General features: G+C 34.7%; 1 protein-coding gene and 1 pseudogene across 1 annotated transcript in view; one reads left to right on the top strand and one right to left on the bottom strand.

Moving 5' to 3' along the window:
- The window catches only part of Mnat1 (MNAT1 component of CDK activating kinase), a 234,022-nt gene that overhangs the window by 72,113 nt on the left and 139,763 nt on the right, over window positions 1-22,146 (bottom strand). The window lies entirely within an intron of this gene.
- LOC124976937 (60S acidic ribosomal protein P1-like) lies at window positions 166-502 on the top strand (annotated as a pseudogene).

Here is a 22,146-nt window from a genome sequence, read left to right as displayed (position 1 = left end):
CTAAGATCTCACCTCACTCCAACCAGAAGGGCAATTATCAAGAATACAAGTAATGCTTTCCTCAGCGACTGCCAAGGTGCTGGGTCGTTCCGCGAAGCTAAGGCTGCGTTGGGGTGATGCCCTCCCTTCATCTGGCGACTAGCATGGCGCCCGGCAGTCAGCAACATGGCCTCTGTTTCCGAGCTGGCCTGTATTTACTCTGCCCTCATCCTGCACGATGATGAGGTGACCGTCACAGAGGATAAAATCAATGGCCTCATTAAAGCAGCTGGTGTAAATGTTGAACGTTTTGGCCTGGTTTGTTTGCAAAGGCTCTGGCCAATGTCAACATTGGGACATTGCAACGTAGGGTTGGTGGCCTGCTCCAGCAGCTGGTGCAGCACCAGCAGGAGGTCTTGCTCCCTCCACAGTAGCTGCCCCAGCTGAGGAGAAGCAAGTGGAAGCGAAGAAAGAAGAATCCAGGGAGTCTGATGATGACTTGGGTTTTGGTCTTTTTGACTAAATTCTTGTTTTACATGACAGTAAAAATCCATTTTGATAAAATTATACAAGCATAGGATATATCAATTGTATATATGCTAATATATACTAAAATAATTAAGTCCCTCTGATAAATTATAGTCTGTTTTGTTGTAATATACCATAGCCCTTCTGAAAATTACTGTGCTATACAAACACATGCAATAAAAGCTCCAGGATGTATGGAGAAAATGGGTTAGAAGCACATTATATAGATGCTATCAATTATACACTTCGAAAAATAGGAATAGTAGTACTATACTCTTCTACACAGTTAAATGATTTAGAATAAACATTATGTGAAATATAGTCCTTTATACCAATCCTAATAACTACATATTGGGGGGTATATCATATGTAGTAAAATGTATGAAAACAACAGCATAAAGGCTAGGAAGGAACAAATCATATTGAAGTTCTTACATGTGAACTGATTTAATATCACTTGAAGGTAGATTGTAATAAGTTAAAGAAAAGACAAAGACTATAAACGCTAAGACAACCAATTAAGTCAACAGAAAAGTAATACAGAGTTTGGTACCTGGAAGTGGGATAGTGCTATAATATACAATTAAAAATGCAAAAGTGACTTTATGGTTGGGCAGTGAGCATAGGATAGGATAGAAGAATTAATGAAATATTATAAAAAAATAGAAAATGGAGAAGAAAAATCTCAACTTGATAACCAGTAGAAAGAGAGAGAGAGACAGACAGACAGACAGACAGACAGACAGACAGAAACAGACAGAAAGGCAGATGGACCAAACACAGGAAACAAGAAACTTTAAAATCAGGAACAAATGATAAATGACCACTCTCGTCATTTCTACTCAACTTATTCTGGTAGTTTCAAATATTAGAAATTACAAATATTAGAAAGTAAGAAAAACTTTGGATATCATTTTTCATAGATACTTTTGATTATATAAATAAGAAATCTAAATCTAATCATTAAAACAGTATAGCTAGTTTTCTAGATACAAAAGTAAATATATAAAAATCTATTACACTTCCATCACAACAGAAAAATCTTTAAAAAGATAACAATTAACTAGCATAAAAATATGAAGTACCTGAGAGTATTCTAAAAAATGAATGCTTTATGAAAAAAATTACAAATATTTTATTGTGAAACATTAAAGAAACTTTCTAACAATGAATTCATTTAAGTTTAATTAACAAAAGTGCATCTTGATATCCTAGATGACAAATCTCTCCAATTTACTATACAGATTTAGTACAATTATAAAATTTGACAAATTAGCACTAAAATTTACATGACAGGGCAAAGGCCAAAGATAAATTCTTATAAAGAACAAGGTAGTTTCACTTTTCCTACAAGATATTAGAACTTATCCTAAATTTGTGACCATAAGGTACTCATTATCAGGAATAGACAAGACCACTGGAACAAAATAGAAGATACAGAAACAAATCTTTAGCCCACCATATTTTCCAGAAGTAACATACTGTTTCTATACTATTACAGAAATAATAAGAAAACAATAATACTCTAAGAAATCCTATTTAGGAAGATATTGTAGAAAGCTAGGTAATAGTAGAAATACAATGAAATAAATCAGGAGTTGGCAAATGTTAGCCAAATCTGCCCTGATGCCTCTTTTTTTTAATTACACATGACTGTAGAACTATTTTGAAATATTTATACAAGCATCGAATATATCTTATTGTGATTAGGATCTCAGTCTTTATTTCATGTAACTTTATTTCAAGTATTTTGTCAAAGCAACAGAAAGCTAACACACATACATAGCAAGCCTGGATTAAACAGGTAGGAGCACTTAAAAAGGAAGGGAACTCAACAGATTTTCTCCTGCTAGTCTTTAAGAAGATGAAAGCCACCAAGAGATCTACATCTGAAAGGAATTCTGACAACAACAAAAATGATCTTGAAGCTGTGACAGGACCATAAGACCTGCCAACATGTTGGTTGCAGTCATCTGCAAATTGAGTAGAGGATACAGATTACCTATGCCAAGATTCCTGACCCACAGAAACTGATACCAAATAAGATATTAAATGGATGTCATTTTGAGCTGCTAATTTTACAGTAATGTGATATACAGAAATAGAAAATAAATACACCATTTAATATTATATATAACATTAAATTAATAATAATGTGACATTTAAAAACAAATATATTAATGGAAAACAAAGAGCAGAAAAGAATAAATCTTAGTATATTTAAATTTTCATATGTGGCAAAATAATAACACATCAATGAAGAAAGAAAGGATTATTAAATAATTTTTCTGGGCCAACCAGTTTAACATGTTGAAGAAAATAGAGTACAGGTTCTTTTATATCTCATTACAAGTAAATTCCAGATAGAGTAAGGAATTAAATGTAAAAATTGAAGTTATGTAAAAATAAGAAAATATTATCAAGTTTGTTAAATTGGGACTTTCTAAGTGGAAGAATGAAAACAAGAGGACTTCATTCACATGTTTGCCCAGAGATTTCAAAATACTCCACCTCACACATAATATACTAGAATAATTTTTTTAGTTTCAAGAAATAATAAGGAAACACTACCCAGACTGAAAAGGAGATAAAGGACATATAAACAATACTTGGGAAGAGAAGAAAAAAGAGAAGGAAATTACTGGGAGGGAAGATTGTGTCAATAAAAACAAAGAGCCTCCTAAGAAATGACACAGCATGTGTGAAATACTATGTGGCTGTAAACACCTTATGAGAGATACAGGATATAGGATTATGAAGGGAGATGGGGTCAGAACATAAAGGTGATGATGATGAGCTATTGAAGGATATTAATCACAGAGACTTGATTAATCATTGATTTATTGAATCAATTTGAATGATTTATTGGTTAAATAGTGAGGTCTGGTTTAAGAAGGACAGAGGGTTCCAATTTATTTATTTTTAGGACCAAAAGAATGATCATGAAAACTATCGTGAATAGTTACTAAGATTGTGAATCTTCTATTTTTGTGGAAAATACATTCTATTCCCTTAACAGTTAACACTTTTCATTGCTTTACCAATAATAACAGTAACAGAATTGTTTAGTCAGTTTTCTACAGCCCACAAGAATGCCAAATTAACAGGTGTTAACAGACATCAAATAAGAATTTTGCTTGTAATAACCATCAGGTTTTAGTTAACTGAGTTAATTCAACACTATCCTAACCACCAAAATTTCTTTCACTATTTCACTAATCATTATTATGGTTACATAAAAATAGCTAAATAACCTTATCACTTGATGACTCATGATACTAAATTACCACAGTTTAAATCTATTTTTAAAGTTATGCTTGATAGCACAGAACTTACATCAGTTATGTCAACAACAAATGAAAATATGCATTTCGCTACAACACACTACCACAAAGAAATACACAAATAAGTTCTGCATGATTACAAGACTAAAATTTCATTTTACTAAATTTAGGTGGCGAATAACTTCATTTAAATTCATAAAAGCTGGTGCACAGATCAATGGTACAGTGTGTACTCAGCACATGCAAGACTCTGGGTTTGATCTCCAGCACCAAATAATAATAATAATAATAATAATAATAATAATAAAGTAAAAAAATAAATTTCATAAATAAAGAATAGTGAAGAATATACAAATATCGTATTTAATATGAATACAAACTAAACAAACTCATGGAATAATAGATATTCCTATAAAACTGAGAAAGGTATTCTAAAATGCCTTAATAGTAAAGTTATTCTCACTTTTCAACTTTACCTAAGTTATGATTATGTTAAACATCTAAGGATGTCAAATAAAAATTAGCAGTGTATTTAATAAAACCATACTCTCAAAATATGCAAAATTACTTAAATATTTTAGCATGTAATATCTTCAGGAATAGAATGAAAGATAGCCTTAAACCTTTCATATGATACACAAATTTATTTCTATTTTAAATACTTTCAAATTTTTAATTTTGTTTTACTATTTAAGTATTTGAGTGACATAAACATTTATTAAAATCTGATATGAGAGACTGGGGTTAGTGGCAAAGCTCATGCATGGCATGAGTGAGGTACTGGATTTGATCCTTAGCACCATGTAAAAATAAATAAATAAATAAAGGTATTGTGTGCATCTACAACTTAAAAAAAAAATTTAAATCTGATATGAACACTTAAAAAGAATCCAAGCAAAAATTTGTATAAAATCATTCTGATGTAATTATAAATATTTAAAACCAATTTTTAAATTTCTTATTTAGTTGACATCTATCAACTAATGTTTTAGGCATTTTAGGAGTAGTTCAGAAATAACATTATCTTTATCTGATGGAGGACATGAAAGAAATTTAAAATAAATTGTCTACCCATCACATTGACAAGAAGTCTTCTTCTATTCTCTAATAGGTTCATACATGAGTAGCTCACAATAAATAAATCACTTATAGCCATTTAAAACAATAGTTACACTTGATTAATAACTTGAAATTGATGCATAAAATTAAGTTATAAATGTTCATAATTTGTATCAGTTAAGGCTTAAAATATTAACTAGCAAGCCAGCTGATTATTAAAAAGACAGTCTCACATTGCCTATCAAGGAGACATTCCTAAGGTCATAGTCTAGGGATTTACAATTTGCAGTCAAGTTTTCCCAGTGCCTGCTCCCACTGGTACAAAATTAATAAAACATGTTTCCATATTGCCTTGAGCAAACCAGAGAGTACCATCAGTGCGATCTGAACTGTAATTATATATTCATAATACTCTATTAATGAGAAATTCCTACTATATTCTCCTACTTCTCAAGTTTAACTTTAGAAAAGATCTCAGTAATAGCCACCTAAAAAATCTAATGGCAGTGTACACTTTTCATTTTATTTTCTGCCAAAGTTCTACAAAAGAACAAAAATGTAGTTCTTTGGAGATACAACATCTCCCAAGACCTTATGTCATGAATTCCCAAAAATAAATGCTATAATTAAAATTATTTTGAAAGTGCCCCTGTCCATAGTTTAGTACCAAATAAAGATACAAATATTTCATGTCATGTAGATTTCAAGACATATATAAGAAAATGGAAATATGTTAATTTATTCTTTATTTGCCTCTAGAGAAATGAAACGTGTTTCCTCTGTAAGAAAAATACAATAAAAAATGGAAATTTTGTTGTAATAGGAAAACAGGAGTAGAAGCTAAAAGACTGAGTAGGGGGGAAAGGTCACTGTAAAGAGATATCTGGAGCTTACTAGATGTACCCTTCTAGAGAAACCATGGACAAACCTTAGGACAAATATGAAGCTATCATAGCTTTAGTTAACTGAAGTTTTAAATACTTGTATCTTTTCTTCTTTTTTTTCTGTACTGGGAAATAAACCTAGGGTTGCTCTACCACTGACCTACATTCCAGCCCATTTTATTTTGAGACAGGGTCTTTCTAAATTGCCAACACTGGCCTTGAACTCACTCACAATCCTCCTGCCTCAGCCTCCAAGGATGCTAGGATTAGAGTGGTGCACCTCCCTCCATGCCTGGCTATAATCCTTGTACCTTAAGAACAGCACTTCGGAGTACACCAAATCATTCTCTGACAAGTCACTTCACAAAACAATTTCAATTCCTAAGTGTTTCTAAAAGTTAGATTAGGTAAAAATATATTCTTAGGTCTATAGTAATTAAAAAAAAACAATAAGAGAACACATAACTTCCAAATAATAATTCCAGAAAAAAATAAATTTGTAGTATAAAAAATCAATTTAGGATTTACTTTGGCAAATATCTCAGTATAAGGATATAACACATCACCAAAGAAATTACTTGAGCAAATTCTGGCTCCAAATAACCAAAACCAGCTGGGCGCAATGGCACAAACCTGTAATCCCAATAACTCAAGAGGCTGAGATGTAAGAGTCTTTTGAGCTCACAAGTTTTAAGCTAGCCTAGGCAACACAGCAAGATCCCACCATTAAAAATGAGAGGGGAGAAAGAATTTAATTCCTGTGTCTAAATAGAAGCCTGTAAAGAAGGAAGATGTGAGATGCGTTCTATTTTTGAAGAAAAATAGTTCCTGGTCCAAACAATAGTAATAGATGTTTATTTAGCAATTCTGATTCTACTATCAATTATCTAGAAATGATTTAGTCACAGATGGCTAAAAGAAATTGTTATAGCAAAGATGTACTGCTTGAAGTACATAGATATTTATGTGAAATCAGAACAATTTCACTTTCTTAATGTTGTAGATGTAGAATCTATGTATAGTCTTTATTGAGTCAGTTAAGAGACCACCTCTAGAATTGTAGAACCAGCTGCATTCTAAATATTCAAAGGTTGATAAAACACTTTCACCTTCCACTGGGGAAAAAAAAAAGTGACAATCTCTCTTATTTAGATTCAAATCAGATTTAATTAGAAAAAAAACTTTGAAAAAATACAAATACTATGGTTATACATTATCTAAAGGATATAGCTCACATTTAAAACTTCAAACTATACTGATATAGGCAGAAAGAAACCATAAAGATTGGGAGATCCAAGATGGCAGACTAGGGGGAGGCTGCGTTCCTTGTCACTCCAAAACTCCGGTTTCAAGCAGAGGATATCTGTTTCTTGGTGAGACAGTTTTTGCTGCTTATCAATCCCCTCCTGTTTACCCCATTTGTCTGCTGTGATCACCTGCAGTCTGCCAGCATATGGACACATTTTTTTGACTGCAGATTGCTCACGATCAGGCACCTATTATCCGCCATTTGCCTGCCTCTCGCCTGTCCATCGCCTGCCTTACACCTATCCATCACCCAACGCAGGAGGTTCACCTCCCCATCGTTCGACAACAGTTAGCAAATAGATCACCAACCACCAGTGGAGCACCAGTTGCCTGCTGTTGCCTGGAAGTTCACTGTTGCAGTACCTGCAGGTTTGATTACACGTGGCTGCAGCCATTTAGAGACAACAGCCAGGCCCCGTAGGACCCCTGGCCAGACTGACTGACAGCCCCGTCCCAAGGATCCCTCAGCACAACCGATCACTCACTGCCTCTGGGGCCCTCACATCGACTGACTGCTCCCTGCCACCAGGACCCCCAGAACAACTGACTACGTCCTATCACCGGGACCCCAGACCGACTGATTGCACACAGCCTCCAGGATCCTGCAACCACAACAAAAACATATGACCTCTAGGACCCCTGCCTGACCAACCGCACCCCAACGCCAGGACCTCCAGCTGACCATGTCCACACCCAAAGCTACAGTTCCCCATTTGTCAACACATTTCGAAGCCAGAGTGGCCATCTTGGATAATCCTGGAAACTGTAGCTCTGATCTTTAGGTGGGGCAAATCCCATCCTGAGACGCCTGCTGGAGACTTGAAGCTCATTGTCAGGTACCTCTCATGCATCAGGCTACTGAACACTGGGAGGTTTCATTAATATATGACTGTTATACTGTAGATTTTCTTTTTTCTCCTTATTGAAAAATTTTAAGTTTTTATTTCTTTACTTTTCTTGCTCTCTTTTCCTTTTGTTTACCTGTTCCCTCAGAGTCTCTTTATACCTTTTTTGCATGCTAACATCCAATTTCTTTTGATTACACTCTCACCCTTTCTATTATCTAGAACTTATATATATTCTTTTCTTATCCCTTTAACAGTTACATTCTACATCCCTTTGCATCCTCTTTGTCCTCCATTAGAAACTGCAGACCTTATTGCAAATCTGTTTGTTTTACTGAAGATAATATTTGAACTCATTCTGTTTATTATGACAATTTCATTATTGTCCTCATAGGGGCTATTTAGTCTAGGATTGCATAGTGTCTGAATTGGGCACTGCTAATATTGATCTCCCCTTAAAGAAAGGGTTTTGGAAACCTATATGGCCACTATAAGCCTATAGGGGGAAATCTGCAACACCCCAGATCTGCACTGCTAGAGGGGAAGATACATGAACAACATGAAAAAACAAGGGAAGAAAATGATCCAAACAAATCTGGATTCTATATTCATTGAATCCAATGACAGTATGTTAGAAGAAATGTCAGAAAAGGACTTCAGATTATAAATGATTAAGATGATTCACGAAGCAAAGGATGAGATAAGAGAGCAAATGCAGGCAATGACTGATAATACCAATAAGCTGAAAGAGCACCTGCAGGAAGCAAAAGATCATTTCAACAAAGAGATAGAGATTCTCAAAAAAAAAAAACAAACAGAAATCCTTGAAATGAAGGAAACAATAAACCAAATAAAAAACTCAATGAAAAGCATCACCAAGACTAGACCACTTGGAAGGCAGAAACTCAGACAATGAAGACGAAATATTTAATCTTGAAAATAAAGTTGCCCAAACAGAGAAGGTGGTAAAAAATCATGAACAGAATCTCCAAGAACTATGGAACATCATGAAAAGATGTCCCATATTTAAGAATTATTGGGATTGAGGAAGGCACAGAGATACGAACCAAAGGAAACAACAATCTATTCAAAGAAATAATATCAGAAAATTTCCCAAACCTGAAAAATGAAATGGAAAATCAAATACAGGAGGCTTACAGAACACCAAATGCACAAAATCATAACAGATCCACACCAAGGCACATTATAATGAAAATGCCTAACATTCAAAATAAAGATAGGATTTTGAAGGCCGCGAGAGAAAAGCACCAGATTACACATAGGGGGAAACCAATAGATAGCAGCAGATTTCTCAACACAGACTCTAAAAGCTAGAAGGGCCTGAAACACCATATTTCAAGCTCTGAAAGAACATGGTTGCCAACCAAGAATCCTATACCCAGCAAAACTAACCTTCAGATTTGAAGATGAAATAAAATCCTTCCATGATAAACAAAAGTTAAAAGAATTTACAAATAGAGAGCCTGCACTACAGAATGTTCTCAACAAAATATTCGACGAGGAGGAAATGAAAAACAACAATGTAGGTCAGCAAAGGGAGAAACTACCTTAGAGAAAAACCACTCAAAGGAGAAACCGAGCCAACTTAAAAACCAAAAATAAGCCCAAATGACTGGGAATACAAATCATATCTCAATAATAACCCTGAATGTTAACGGCCTAAACTCATCAATCAAAAGACATAGACTGGCAGAATGGATTAAAAAGAAAGACCCAACAATATGCTGCCTGCAAGAGACTCATCTCACAGAAAAAGACATCCATAGACTAAAGGTGAAAGGATGGGACAAAACCTACCACGCACATGGACTCAGTAAAAAAGCGGGGGTTTCCATCCTTATATCAGATAAAGTGGACTTCAAGCCAAAGTTAGTCAGAAGGGATAAAGAAGGACATTTCATACTGCTTAAGGGAACCATAAATCAGGAAGACATAACCATAGTAAATATTTATGCCCCAAACAATGGTGCATCCCTGTACATCAAACAAATCCTTCTCAATTTCAGGAATCAAACAGACCACAACACAATAATTCTGGGTGACTTTAACGCACCGCTGTCACCACTAGATAGATCTTCCAAACAAAAACTAACCAAAGAAACCATAGAACTCAATAACACAATCAATAACCTAGACTTAATAGACATATATAGAATATTCCATCCATCAACGAGCAGATTCACTTTCTTCTCAGCAGTACATGGAACCTTCTTGAAAACAGACCATATGTTATGCCACAAAGCAGCCCTTAGGAAATGCAAAAAAATAGAGATACTGCCTTGTGTTCTATCAGATCATAATGGACTGAGAGTAGAAATCAAAGACAAAATAAAAAAGAGAAATTACTCCAACACCTGGAGACTAAATAATTTGCTATTGAATGAAACATGGATAACAGAAAACATCAGGGAGGAGATAAAAAAATTCTTAGAGGTCAATGAGAATGACGATACAACATATCAAAATCTCTGGGACACTATGAAAGCGGTACTAAGAGGAAAATTCATTGCATGGAGCGCATTCCAGAAAAGAATGAAAAGTCAACAATTAAATGACCTAACATTACAGCTCAAAGCCCTAGAAAAAAGAAGAACAGAGTAACAGCAAAAGTAGTAGAAGACAGGAAATAATTAAAATCAGAGCTGAAATCAATGAAATTGAAACAAAAGAAACAATTCAAAAAATTGACAAAACAAAAAGTTGGTTTTTTGAGAAAGTAAACAAAATAGACAAACCCTTAGTCACACTAAGAGAAGAAGAGAGAAAACTCAAATTACCAAAATTCATGATGACAAAGGAAATATCACGACAGACACAACTGAGATACAGAACATAATGAGAAGCTACTTCAAAAATCTATATTCCAACAAAATAGAAACTACAGAAGACATTGACAAACTTCTAGAGACATATGCTCCTCTCAAACTGAACCACAAGGACATACATAATTAATCAATATCAAGCAATGAAATAGAAGAAGTCATTAAAAACCTACCATCCAAGAAAAGCCCAGGACCAGACGGATTCTCAACCAAGTTCTACAAGACCTTCAAAGAAAAACTCATTCCAATACTTCTCAAAGTATTCTAGGAAATAGAAAAGGAGGGTTCCCTACTGAACTCATTCTATGAAGCTAATATCACACTCATACTCAAACCAGGAAAAGACACATCAAGGAAAGAAAATTTTAGACCAATATCCTTGATGAATATAGATGCAAAGATCCTTAACAAAATATTGGCAAACCGTATCCAAAAACATATTAAGAAAATCGTGCACCTCGATCAAGTGGGGTTCATTCCTGGAATGCAAGGATGGTTTAACATCCGTAAATCAATAAATGTAATCCATCATGTCAATACACTTAAGGAAAAGAATCATATGGTTATTTCAATTGATGCAGAAAAAGCGTTCGACAAAATACAACACCCCTTCATGTTCAAAACATTAGAAAAAACAGGAATAGTAGGAACTTACCTAGACATTATAAAGACTGTGCTAAGTCCATGGCCAACATCATTCTTAATGGAGAAAATCTGAAACCATTCCCTTTAAAAAAACGGGAACAAGACAGGGATGTCCTCTTTCACCACTTCTATTCGACATTGTCCTCGAAACTCTAGCCAGAGCAATTAGGCAGACTAAAGAAATTAAAGGGATACGGATAGGAAAAGAGGAACTTAAGCTGTCCCTATTTGCTGATGACATGATTCTATATTTAGAGGATCCAAAAAACTCCTCCAGAAAACTTCTAGACCTCATCAATGAATTCAGCAAAACAGCAGGCTATAAAATCAACACGCTTAAATCTAAAGCATTTTTATATGCAAGCGATGGAACATCTGAAAGGGAAATGAGGAAAACAACTCCATTTGCAATAACCTCAAAAAAAAAAAATGAAATACTTGGGATTCAATCTAACCAAAGGGGTAAAAGATCTCTACAATGAAAACTACAAAATATTGAAGAAAGAAATTGAGGAAGACCTTAGAAGATGGAAAGATCTCCCATGTTCCTGGATAGGCAGAATTAATATTGTCAAAATGGCCATACTACCAAAAGTGCTATACAGATTCAATGCAATTCCAATTAAAATCCCAATGATGTACCTTACAGAAATAGAGCAAGCAATCATGAAATTCATCTGCAAGAATAAGAAACCCAGAATAGCTAAAGCAATCCTTAGCAGGAAGAATGAAACGGGGTATCACAATACCAGAACTTCAACTATACTACAAAGCAATAGTAATAAAAACGGCATGGTATTAGCACCAAAATAGACAGGTAGATCAATGGTACAGAATAGGGGACACGGACACAAACCCAAATAAATACAATTTTCTCATACTAGACAAAGGTGCCAAAAATATGCAATGGAGAAAAGATAGCCTCTTCAGTAAATGGTGCTGGGAAAACTGGACATCCATATGCAACAGAATGAAACTAAACCCCTATCTCTCACCCGGCACAAAAATCAACTTACAATGGATCAAGGACCTCGAAATCAGACCAGAGACCCTGCATCTTATAGAAGAAAAAGTAGGTCCAAATCTTCACCTTGTTGGCTTAGGATCAGACTTCCTCAACAGGACTCCCATAGCACAAGAAATAAAAGCAAGAATCAATAACTGGGATAGATTCAAACTAAATAGCTTTCTCTCAGCAAGGGAAACTATCAGCAATACGAAGAGAGAGCCTACAGAATGGAAGAAAATCTTTGCCACCCATACTTCAGATAGAGCACTCATCTCCAGAATATATAAAGAACTCAAAAAACTTTACACCAAGAATACAAATAACCCAATCAACAAATGGGCTGAGGATATGAGCAGAAACTTCACAGAAGATCCACCAGCAGTCAACAAACATATGAAAAAATGTTCACCATCTTTAGTAATAAGAGAAATGCAAATCAAAACTACACTAAGATTCCATCTCACCCCAATTAGAATGGCGATTATCAAGAATACAAGCAACAATAGGTGATGAAGAGGATATGGGGGAAAAGGTACACTCATACATTGCTGGTGGGGCTGCAAACTAGTGCAGCCACTCTGAAAAACAGTGTGGAGATTCCTCAGAAAACTTGGAATGGACCCACCATTTGACCCAGCTATCCCACTTCCCGGCCTATACCCAAAGGGCTTAAAATCAGCATATTACAGAGATACAGCCACATCAACATTCATAGCTGCTCAATTCACAATAGCCAGATTGTGGAACCAACCTAGATGTCCTTTAATTGATGAATGGATAAAGAAACAGTGGTATATATATACAATGGAATATTACTCAGCCATAAAGAAGAATAAAATTAAGGCATTTGCAGGCAAATGGATGAAACTGGAGAATATCATGCTAAGTAAGATAAGCCAATCTCAAAAAACCAAAGGACGAATGATCTCGCTGATAAGTAGATGATGACACATAATGGAGGGTTGGAGGGGGGCAAGAATGGAGGAAGGAAGGACTGTATAGAAGGATAAGAGGGGTGGGAGGGGTGGGGGGGGAAATAACAGAATGAATCAAAAACTATTACCCTAGGTAAATGTATGATTACACAAATGGTATGCCTCTACTTCATGTACAAACAGAGACAAGATGTATCCTATTTGTTTACAATAAAAATGAATTTAAAAAAACCTCCAAACAATTAAAATACTACCCAAGTTTATTCAATTTAATAATTTACTGGAAAAAAATTTAATAGGATTACTTGAATACTCATGCACATAAATAAATCCTAATACCATCTCCACCACAGGCAATAAAAAAGGGAAGATGAGGATATTTTATGAACCCATCTAATAAAACTATCAACAAAAGCAAGAGAAAATTAACGATTAAGAAGCAGCCAAGGAGCTGAAGTTGTAGCTCAGAGGTAGAGTGCTTGCCTAGCACATGTGAGGCCCTGGGTTCCATCCTCAGGAATCACATAAAAAATATATATAGATAGATAGATATATTTATGGATATATATATAACATAATATATATATTATACACACACATATAATACACACACACACACACACACACACACACACAAAATAAAGTTATTGTGTCCATCTACAACTAAAAAAATAGTTTTAAAAAAAAGCAGCCCAGGGTTGGGGATGTAGACTGTTTACCTGGCATGTGGTAAACATAGGGGGCCAGGGGAATTCACAGCTAGGGAAGGGAAGGGCATCAGATGCCTCTAGTGGAGGATAAAAATAATTAGTGCCAGTCCTTTTTCTCAACAGTAAAAGTTATCAACCACTGAGGAAAGGCAAAAAGTTAACTGTTACTTAGGCTCCCACACTGATATCTAGGGGAGGGACAGGAAATTGCCTTGTGCCCCACCCCACCAACATAAGACAGACTTGAGGGATGAAGGTGGGACAGGAAATTCGCCTGTACCCTAAAGTAAGAGATACAAGTGCTAGCCTTTCTAAAATATAGGAACAACAAAAGTACCGCCTTGAAGCTCAGCACACAGGGCATTTTAAGAGTAAGGGTGAAACAGAAGAATCAGGAAACTACCTTGCTTCCATCTTAAGACTTATTCCAAGTAAAAAGCAATAGCAGTCTATTTTTTGAGGAGGCACACCAAAGGAGAACCCCTCTGTGGCTCATGCATGTAGAACATGTTGAAATCTAAGGGTAAAACAAGAATACTTAAAAAAAAAAATCATTCTGATACTAGGTCCAAAGTGGCAGCAGGCTATGAATTTCTGAATTCTATGTGATTCTATTGTAAGTACAATGATTATATTTAGAGTGACAAAGAATCCCAAACTGAGATCAAAATTTAGAATTAATACTCACACCCCCCCCATCTAATTAACTGGAAAAATAAGTATAAATATTTCTGGGCATAAATTTTATTTACTTCAGTTGTCTACTGTTTTGTTGTACAGAATGTCCAATATTCAAACAACAATTACAAGAAACAGACAACAAATTCATCATCCAGATATATAATAGTCAAGAGAATAACACCTTGAGATGTTGGAACTATTAGGAACTTTTAAAAATACTGTAATTGATAATGTTAAAGGTTCCAGTGGAAAAGGAACAGATAGAAACTTTAAACAGAACTCATTAAAAAAAATGAATGAAAATGTTAGATATAAAAATCACAACACCAGAAAAAATTCCTCTGATGGGCTTATCAGCACAACAGACAAAATAGAAGAATGAGTGAACCTGAGGCTAAGACATATTATCCAAATCTTTGAAACAGAAATTTTTAAAAAGATATAAAAGTACAAAACAGAGGCTCCAAGAGCAGTTTAAAAAAAAAAAGTATCAAAAGGTCTAACATTACCTGATTTAAGAAACTAATACATATTTTAAAAACATTTATTAATATAAAAGCTAGTATTATTACAAGTTAGAAACTGTATTTTGTTTTCTACAAAATCTAAAAGACTAATTAATGCCTTTAAAAATAAAGTTTGTCACTAAACAGAAAAAAAATTATGTTCTTGGACATATGATATGTATATATATATATATATATATAAAGATGCAATCTAGTAATACCAACAACTGAAAGGAATGAGGACAGAATTTTACATTTTGCATATTATTGAAGCAAAATTGGTATAAATTCAATTTAGATCTGAGAATTAGGATGATAAGTGTAATCACTATGATAATTGCAAAGAAAACAGCTGAAGAATACACATAATTGGGAATAAACAAAGAATTTAAATGTCATACTACCAAAAAAATCAACTGAACACAAAAGAAAACAGTAATGCAGGAAATACAAGGGTGAGAGAGTTATATGTCATATGGAAACAAACAGAAAAATAACAGAAAGTCTTCCTTTTCAGTAATCCCTTTAAATGTAAGTGAAGAATTTCTCCAATCAGTAGAGACTGGTGGAACAGCTTTTTTTTAATGTTCTAACAATAAGCTGTCAAGAGACTAGCTTTTTAAGTCAAAAAAACATAAATAGGTTAAAGTGAAGGATGGAAAAGGTCAATCCACCCAAATAGTAACCAAAATAGAGAGGGGGCTATATTACTAATATAGTATATTATTAATATACTATATTAATAGTATATTAATATTACTATTAAAATAGACTTTTAATCAAAAGAGATTACAAGACAAAGGCAAGGTATTTATATAAGTACATCTTCAATACTTCAAGAATATATTACAAATATAAACATGCATGCACTTAATAACAGATCATCAAAATATATGAAGCAAACATTGTTAGAATTGAAGAGAGAAATGGATCATTCTATAATAATTGGAGACTTCACAATACTCCACTTTTGATTTAGATACAGAAACCAAACAAAAGATTATCAAAGTTGACTAAATTTAGACTAAAAAAAGACAATTAAAATTACTAAAATCAGAAATGAGACATTACTACCAAGTCAAGAAATAAGAGCATGCTATAAGCAATTATATCCTAACAATGGATAACCCAGAATACATGGAAAATCTCTATAATACAAAATCTAACCATGTTAAATCACTAAGAATTAGAAAATCTGAATAGACTTAAATAGTAATCAAGTATCTTCTTATGAAACGCCCTAGAACTGATGAATTCAAAGATGAATTCTGTCAAACATAAAAAGAAAAATTAACAACAATCCTTCTCACACTTTTCAAAACACAAGAGACGGGGAAATACTCCCTGATTTATATTCTAATATAAAAGCCAGATAAAGACACTACAAGGTGGGAGTGGGGACTAAAAGCCAGTATCTTTGATGAATGCAAATGAAAAAATCCTCAACAAAATGCTAAGAAACCAAATCTAATACCATACCACAAAACGTTTATACACTATGAATAAGTGGGATTTATTCCAGGATACAAGGTTGACTGAACATATACAAATCAATGATACACTTTATAAAGAAAATGAAAATTTAAAACTACACGGTCATCTCAATAGATGAAATATTTGATGAAGTTCAAAGTCCATTCATGATAACAATGCTCTACAAAATAAGATTTGAAAGAAATTACAACAAAATAAAGACCATTTATGAAAAGTCCACAACTTGCATCATAATCAATATGGGGGAACTTGAAAGTTTTTTCTCTAAGACCCAGTACAAGGCAAGAATGCCCTAGTTCATCAATTATATCCTATAATACTGAAAAGATTAGTACAATTATACATGAAAATAAATAAAAGGGTATCTGAATAATAAAGGGAGAAGTAAAATTATTGCTGTTTATAGATAACATGGGCCATTATGCAGAAAATCCTAAAAGACAAAACAAATAATAAAAAATTAGTACTAGTGCTATGGTCTACTGCTATAGTTTGAGTATGTCCCCTAAAGTTCATTTGTTGACATTTAATCTCCACTGTAAATTATTAAGAGGATGGAAACTTAATTCAACTATAGTGTTTGAAGACAGGGTCACTGGAAGGTGAATAAAATTAAAGTCATCATGATGAAGTCCTCATCATGAAGGACTGTGGCTTTATAAGAAGAGAAAGACATATTCTCTCACTCTCTGTCTCTAACCATGTAATGCCCTGTGCCATTTCTTTGCCAACAAGAAGACCATCATCAGATGCAGTCCCTCAACCCAGAACCTCCAGAGATATGGCTAAATCCTTTTTCTTTATAAAATTACCTAATCTATAATATTCAGCTGCTAGAAACAAAATGAAGGCAGAATATTGGTACCAAGAAATGAGACTGTTGTTATTATGAATACCTAAAAATATGGAAATAGCTTTGGAACTGGTAACAGGCATAGGTTGTAAGAATTTACGGGAGCAGGCTTAGAAAAGGCCTAGAATGCTGTAAATGGGCATCTCTGGTGATTCTGCTGCGTTTTCAGAAGATAAAAGAGACAAGATAACTACTCTTAGATGGAAATAAGGGTTCTATTGGAAACTGTGTACAGGACCTAAGACTTAATGGAAGGCTGAAATTAAGAAGATGAACTAGTTTATTTGGCAGACAAAATTTCAAAACAGCAGACATCCAGGCTGTGATATAAGTATTACTGGCTACTTTAAGTTAGGCTAATAGTGAGACTGAGGAATAATAGGAAACTGAATGGGAAGATTTGGAAAATTCACAGCTTGACCAGGGAAGAAAAGGAGAAAAAGAATGTCTTTGTCTAGCTCAAAATCTTCTTGACTTGGGATGCAGGAATCTTCCTGTCTCTCTGCTGCCCAAGACACACTTCTGTCCATATGTCCTTAATAAATAGTACTTTGTATAATCTTGGATCTGTCTACTATTTCTTCAGTCTGTTGGCACTTTCTGCCTCTCTGCAGTCTGTTGGTTCTCAAACAATGGGACAAGGTTTCTCCAAAACACCATGAAGTGCTCTATGGCTGCTTGGCATTCACATGTTCAGGCACAACTTGTGCCAGCAGCAAACCTTCCTGGTGGATACATGGTGCTAATTCTGCAGGCACACCAAATGCAAGAGTATGGAGTCATGGTTGCTGTCACCACAATTCCAAGAGAAAGTCTGGAAAAGTCAGGCAGGAGGCTATCACAGGGCTGAAGCCCCTGCAGAGAAAGTCGATGAGGTGATAGACACTTGAGTTGTGGAGTGGAATCTCAGTAGGGACCCCAACAGGGTAGAGCTACCAGCAGTATGAACCACACATCTGGGAAAGCTATAGACATGAGCATGCTACACATCAAGGTAGCCATGTGAACCAGCAAAACCTTATGAATAGGGCTACCCAAGACTTTGGGGCTGTTTCACTGCTGCAGTATTAACCAGATGCCAGATTTCCTAGAACTTTTAGATTTAATGTCTGCCATACTGGGTTTCACTCCTGCTTTGGTCTGATTATTCCTCTGTACTTGCCTATTTCTTCCTTTTGGATTAGGAGGGTTTACCCTGTATCTGTCTCACCACTGCAGGCAAGTTACAGTAGAAGCAAGTAACTTGTGTTTTTTGTTTTGTTTGTTTTTACAGAAGCTCACAGCTAAAAGAGTTTGCCTTGAGTCTCAGGGGAGACTTTGGACTTGGACATTTGAGCAATATTGGAACAAGTTAAAACTCTGACACCATTAGCCATGAAAAGAATGCATTTTGCCTTATAAGATGGACATGAGCTCAGGGGACCAGGAATGAAATACTATGGTTTGAATGTGGTTTGCCCTCAAGAATTCGTGTTCTGGAGGCTTGGTACCTAAATGGCAGTGCTGAGGTGGTAGAACTTTAAGAAGCAAAACCTAGTGGGAGGTCACTGGGGTTGCAGCCCTCAAGAGAGCAAATTGTGATGAGAATGAGCACAGCCTGTGAATCACACTCTGGTTTTCTGTTAAGTAATGTGATCTCTCCCTCTTGTAAATGCTCCCACCAAAATTCAATCTGCCATGATGTGACACAACCAGAAGGACCTTTACAGAGGCTGAACCAGTGGAGCTGTCTGATCTTGGACATTCAGTCTCCAAAACAGTGAATTACATAAACCTCTTTTCTTTAAAAGACAACTTGCCACCAGTGTTTTATTGCAAAATGGAGAAAACAACCAGTAAATAAATTCAGTACTTATATAAGCAATATAGAAGATCAACATGTACAAATCAGTTGTCTTTTTTTTTTTTTTCCCTCTGAGGCACTAGGGATTTGAACCGTGGCCCCTGCACATGCTAGGCGAGTGCTCTCCAAGATGAGCTATTTCTTCAGCTCTAGTTGTCTTTCTTTATACCCAGAGCATTTGATCCAAAAAGGAGATCAAGTCCCATTTACTATAGCAGCAAAAAGAATAAAATACTTAGGAATAAGTTTAACCAAGGAGGTAAAAAATCTGTACACTGAAAACTATAAGACACTGGCGAAGACAAAAATGAATGGCAAAATATCCCATGTTCATGGGAGAATTAATATTGATAGAATATCTTTAGCACCAAAAGTGATAGACAGATTCAACACAATCCCTTTTAAAATTCCTATGAAATTTTTCACAGAAATAAAAAGTTTAAAAATTTGTATGGAACCATAAAATACAAAAGCAGTCTTGAGGGGGGGAAAAAAACAAAATTATAGGCATCGAACTTCCTAATTTCAGAAACAGTAATCCAAACAGTATGGTACTAGTACAGAGACAAACAAATAGAAAGCCCAGAAATAAACCCAAGCAACAAAATTTTTACAAGAGGATGAAGAATTCACAAAGGGGGAAAGGTGAGTCTCTTCAATAAATGGTGTTAAAAAAAAATGGTTATCTTCTTGCAAAAGAATGAAATTTGACCTTTACCTTATACCATATACAAAAATTAACCCCAAAACTAGATAAAGCTCAATATCACTAATTATCAGGAAAATGGAAAAAAAAACCAGAGTGAGATATCACCTCATACTAGGTAGGATGACTATTACCAAATGGGGAATAGATGACAATAGTTGGCAAAGACATAAAGAACAGGAACTCCTAGTGCATTGTTAGTGAAAATGTTAATTGATATAGCCATTATGGAAAACAGTGTGAAGTTCCTAAAAAAATTAAAAACAGAATCAGCAAATGATCTAGCAATAGCTTGTTCAGGGTATATATCCAAAGGAAATAAAATCAATGCCTCAAAAACAAATTTGTACTCTCATGTTCATTGCATTATTCACAATAGCCCAAATATGGAAGAATGGATAAATTGTGGATGAATGGATAAATTGTGGTAAATATATATTATATAATAACTATTGTGTTAACTTTTTTTTTTTCCACTGTAACAAAAAACAACTTAGAAAAGATTTATTTTGACTCTTTTATTTTGGTCCATGTCTCACTGGATCAATGCTTTGGGTCTGAGATGTGGCAGAACATCATGACCTAAGGACAGAGTAAGAAAGCTATTCAGCTCTTTGACAGCCCTAAGAGGGGAAAACAAAAAAGAGGAGAGAAAGAATTAAGGGATGTATCCTTCCAGGGCATGCCCTCAGGGACCTACTTCCTCCAATTAGGCTCCACCTCCTACAGTGGTCAACACTTACATATAGTCTACCAATTATAAACCGATCAATTGATCCATTGATGAGCTCAGAACTCTCATGATCCAATCACGTCCCCCAAACCCAACTTCTGAACATTGCTGCTTTGAAGATCAAGCCTCTAACACATGAACCTTTGGGGAACATTCCAGATTCAAACCATAACAAAGAATAAATGGGTAAGTAAAAAAGGTATATACATACAACCTGATATCACTCAGCCCTAAAAAGCCTGTCATATATACTTAACATAGCTAGCTAACTCTTCAGGACATTATGCTAAATTACATATGCCACTCACAAATGACAAATACTATATGATTCCACTTATATGAGATATTTAAAGTTGTCAAAAATCACAGAGACAAAAAATGGAATGGTTGTTGCTGGGCACAAAGAAGAAAAGGAAATGATGGGGAGTTATGAATGTGAATATGAATTAACTTCATACCACTGAACTATACACTTAAAATTTAAGATAGTATATTTTATGCTATATGCTTTATACCACTATAAAAGTAGAGGTTAAAAAGAAGCTTAACAGGCTGGGGTTGTAGCTCAGTGGTAAAGCACTTGCCTCGCACGTGTAAAGCAATGGGTTCAATCCTCAGCACCACATAAAAATAAATAAATAAGATACAGGTTTTATATCCACCTACAACTAAAAAAAAAAATTAAATTGGGGGGTGGGGGTTAAGCCCAATCTTGCAATCATTATTATTTGGAGTATTCAGTCCTGTGTTGTCCAATATGATAGCCACTGCCAACATGTAGCTACTTAAATTTAAGGAAATACAAATTTTAAAATTCAGTTCTTTGATTACACACTAGACATATTTCAAGTGCTCAGTAAAAACATCTGATGACTGTCTATCAAAATGGACAGTACAGATATAGAACATTTACATCATTACAGAAGTTTCTATTGACTATGCTAGTTTACAGCATTTTCATTTAACTTGTAATATAGTTTAAGGTTTTATCTATAACACCATTTGTTTTCTAACTGCTCGATTTCTTCATTATTTTTTGTCTCTTTTCCTGCCTTCCTTCTCATTAATTATTTTTATAATCCCCTTATTTTCTCTGATATTGGCTTGCTGGTTATGTCTCCTAGTTTTATTAAACATCTTGAACTCACCATGGTCTCTCTCCAGATAACACTATACCATTTCAACTACACAGTAATAACAATAACAACAAACTTTCTTTTCCTACCCTGCCCCTTTCATCCTTTGTACTACTGTAGTCACACAGTTTATTTCTCTATATGTAATATAATATACAATGCACT

Source organism: Sciurus carolinensis, chromosome 2 (genome assembly GCF_902686445.1).
Source record: "Sciurus carolinensis chromosome 2, mSciCar1.2, whole genome shotgun sequence".
Lineage (NCBI taxonomy): Eukaryota > Metazoa > Chordata > Mammalia > Rodentia > Sciuridae > Sciurus > Sciurus carolinensis.
The sequence above is the reverse complement of the archived record's forward strand: the minus strand, read 5'-3'. Positions and strand labels throughout refer to the sequence as shown.